At 45.5% G+C, this 4,129-nt stretch overlaps 1 protein-coding gene across 1 annotated transcript in view; it reads left to right on the top strand.

The window, feature by feature from the left end:
• Positions 1 to 4,129, top strand: part of LOC108165686 (uncharacterized) — a 20,852-nt gene that overhangs the window by 1,799 nt on the left and 14,924 nt on the right. The gene's annotated exons all lie outside the window — the stretch shown is intronic.

Below are 4,129 nucleotides of genomic sequence, written 5' to 3'. Positions count from 1 at the left end.
GTGTGTGTGTGTGTGTGTGTGTGTGTGTGTGCTCTGCGTAATGAATCTTTAACATCAGATTAAGAGCAGATTATAAATCTGAACTCGGTTTGATTCAGATGAAACGATTTCTGGAGTTTCTCCCTCCGCACCGATCAGCTTCTACCGGCATCGACCGATTTTCCTGTTTACCAGACAAACTCACATCAGGATCCTGATGGATTATTATTAATGACCACAAACGGAGGCATGTTCATCTGGTTCACCTTCAGTTTCACAGAACTTCTCATGTTTTTGCTAATTTAGCAGCAAATATCCACCAGAAACGTTGAAACTTCTGAACCAACCAAAGATGGCAGCAGCCTCAGGGACCATGTTTCCCTCTGGAGCAGGAAGCATCAGTGTTCCTGTTGGTTCTCATAAATCAACAGTTTCCAGGTTTCTGTGAATATTGTAATGATATTTAACTGTCATGTGACAAACAGAAAGAGATGAAAAATAACCAACGTAAAATAAAAACAAAGCTTAGAAAACCTGAGAAAATGAATCAATGAGATTTATGGCCACCGGATCGGACCGGACTGGACTAGACTGGATCGGATTGGACCGGACTGGATCGGACCAGACTGGACCGGATCGGATTGGACTGGATCGGATTGGACCGGACTGGACTGGATAGGACCGGACTGGACTGGATCGGACCAGTGCCGGCAGAGGAACTTGAGATGGTTTCATATTTATGACGAAACCGTCAATGAGGTTCATTTTATTCCAGGGTGACCTCTGAGCCCAGAGGTCACCGATAGGAGATGAACCGTAATGAAGCGGTTTCTGGAGGAAGCGGCCATCTTTACCGGTTTGGCCCGATTCGTTTTAAAGTTTTTCTCTTCATCAGCTGATGAGAAAAACTGCAGCGTTTCAGTTTCTGTTCGCTCAGGAGCCAGACGCAGCGACAGGAAGTGGCAGCGCCGCGTCACGCCGGGCCAGCTGACCCTGGGTCAGAACCGGCCCGGTACTCTGGGTCTGAACAGAACCGGGTCCTCCGGCCCATCAGCTGTCAGCTTGCGGGCAGCCAGCCAATCAGGGCAGAGTTTGCTGGGAGCGGCTCGTCTGGTCTGACTGGATTCTGCAGGCGTTTGCTTCTTTCTCGGGCTTTCCGTCTCCTCGTCTCACTTCCTGTTTTGCGTCGCCGTTAGCGACCGCTCCCTCTCCCCCTCATTCCTGCTGTCGCTCGCCCCTCCATCCTGCCGGGATTGTGAAACTTCCTGAGAGTCTGAAGCATCTCTGATGTTTAAAGTGGAGGCTGCAGCTCCTGCTGCTCCTCTGAACTTTCCCCAGTTTTCTCTCCTCACTTGGCTCAGGTGCTGCTCCTCCTCCTCCTCCTCCTCCTCCTCCTCTGCACTTGTCCATGCCTGTCACCAGAAGCGGAGCGGCATTCTTCGGCGCACACATTCCTGCTCTCGCTCCGCGGGTTATTTTTACCGCCGGTGTGCTGCTGCTGCTGCTGCTGCTGCTGCTGCTGCTGCTGCCGGCGGCGGCGGCGGCCCGCTGCAAGCATCACTCCATCCAGCTGCACTCTGCCCATCACAGCTCTGGTTTTCTCCCAGTCGGCCCAGTTACAGTGTAACAGGCCAACCAGGACGCCGTGTGAACGTCTCGGCTGGCTAATGTTTCACTGTGGTTGGAGGAAACAGGCTGTTCCTGTTCGGCAGCAGAGAAACAGTTTAATTCACTTTTATGACATTTTGCTTCAGAAAAGCTGCTAATAGCCATGATGCTAATATCATTAACACACTTTGTTGGTTTATTTGCTACATCTTAGGCGTTAAAAAGTTTCTGTGCATGTTGTTTAAAAGCTGTTAGCTTATAAACATATTTAAACTGACTTGCAATAGTTTTTATAATAATTTAAAATGAAAATAACTATTTTATCATCAGTCTGAGTTCATACACCAGAATCAAACTTTAATTTCTTTCCTTCTGACATTTAGAGGAAACGCTACATGTTAGCACTACAAACCGTTAGCATGCTTAAGATAATCTCAACATGTTTTTAAGTGTTTTTTTTCAGGCAAGCTAATCCAAGCTAAGCAGCTAATGCTAACATGTAACTGATTTTTATTTTGAGTAAATAAATTTGTTTCCTTTTAACGTTTTAATTTGATGGATACTTTTTCTGTTGATGGAAGTGGAAGCTTAGCATGACTCAGCAGAAATATATATCTGAAATTCAAGATTTATCAAACTTTATGGATATTTTATAACTCATAGCAGCATAAAGCCTTTGTCAATGTTATCAGGACTGATTATAAATCATTAACCTTTGTCGAAGCGTTTAGCTGCTAACAATGCCTCTGACTGTAGCGGAACAAAGCTAGCGTCAGTTAGCGGGCTAGCTCATTAGCTGCAGGCTTATCGGTGGACTTTGCGGCGGCGGGGGGGGACGTGGTGATAAATCCGGGGTTAGGTGGGAGCCGCAGCGCCTCCCTGTATCAGCTTACACCTCCTTTATCTCCAACAATACTCGGCTCATTAACAGATCCTCCTCTGAACAGTCATTTGGCTCCAGTTTTTAAACCGTTAGCTGCATGGACACCACAGATCTGTGGCTGTGATTAGTAACTAATAGAGCTTTAAGGCTGCTTTATTTTGGGACATAATTTCTGTCAGTTATTGTTGGTCAAATCAAAGCTGGGATTTGACTGGGTGTGTGTTTTCTGTGCGTTCATAGCTCTGCATGCACGTCCTCAGATTACCGGCAGTTTTACTCCCAGTTGCTCCTGATCGGTGGTGCAGACGAGACGTTTTCTTTCCTCCTCACCTCCATCCTCAGTCGCCTCCTCCTAATTAGCCTTACCAACCCTCTAAGCTCTTAATCTTTTCTTCTGCCTCCATCCCCCTCTCCTCTTCTTCCCCTTCATCATCCCTCCATCCATAAATACGTGGCTGAGCCCTGCAGCCTGTTGCTTCCCTTTTATCCGCCCATCTTTCTGTCTTATCTTGTGTTTCCGTTAAGTTTCCTCACTTTGTGCTGCCTGACAGCAGCAGATTACCCTCTTTGTGCCGTGCGGCTAAGCCTCCATTTGCAGCAGACACGGCCTTTGTTTCCTCCAGCATCCTCTTCCTCCTCTGCTGGATGTTCTTACTTTGACTCCTGCTTTGGATCCGCTGCCGTCCAGCTGGCTTTATTGTATCAAACGGTCCCTACAGACGCACAGGGTGTCCTTGTTTTCTGACTTCGGCCTACATGCTGCAGATACCAGGTATCTGTTGGCTTCCCATCATGCACCGGGCCGCAGCGTGGCGCTCCCGTTGGCGTTATCAGGCAGCGGTGATTACATCAGCAGGCTGACCTCTGACCTTCGGACATTTGGAGTTTAACTGTTGATGCCTCAGAGCTGCTGATTACAAACTGTCCATGATGCTAAAACAACTTCCTGTTTGTCACTTCCTGTTCTGGTGTGGCGTCATTATGTTTACATGCCAGATCTGAGGAAGAGAAACGGTTTAAACATCGATATCGATCCAAGCTGAGCGACTTCCTGCCAGGTATCATTTATTAGTCAGAAGATTTTCTTTAAACAGAAACAGATTCATAAAAACGACTTTACTTTGTGTCGGAGCTGAAACGGGTCCAGAACCAGAAACCGGGTCGGTCAGTCGGTTCTGAATGTTTTTATGACATCTGATGAGAGAAAATATCAGTTTCTGCTACTATTTTACATTCATTTTATAATAAAATAAATCAACAAAACTCTGATTTCAGCTTCTCAACTTAAAAAACAAAACATTCCTTAAAACAAAAAGTAAACATTCAGGAATTTTAGTTCTAACTGGATTTTATACTAAATATCCAGATATTAATGGGTTTATTAACGATGGGTTTGTTTTTATGTATTAATGTTTTAGATTTATTGTGGTTTTGTGACGTCTGAACATGTTTCTGTTAAATGTTCGCCATTTCCTGAATGTTAAGAAAAGGTTTTTCTGTTATTTGATGCGTTTTTGTTGTTGTTTACTTCCTGTGAATGTTTCCTGTTGTTCCCTGTTGTTTCCTTTTGTTTATTGTTGTTCCCTGTTTCCTACTGTTCCCTGTTGTTTCCTGCTGTTTCCTACTGTTCCCTGCTGTTTCCTACTGTTCCCTGTTGTT

The sequence above is a fragment of the Poecilia reticulata genome, linkage group LG20 (genome assembly GCF_000633615.1).
Source record: "Poecilia reticulata strain Guanapo linkage group LG20, Guppy_female_1.0+MT, whole genome shotgun sequence".
NCBI lineage: Eukaryota > Metazoa > Chordata > Actinopteri > Cyprinodontiformes > Poeciliidae > Poecilia > Poecilia reticulata.
This window is presented reverse-complemented; position numbering and strand designations above follow the sequence as displayed.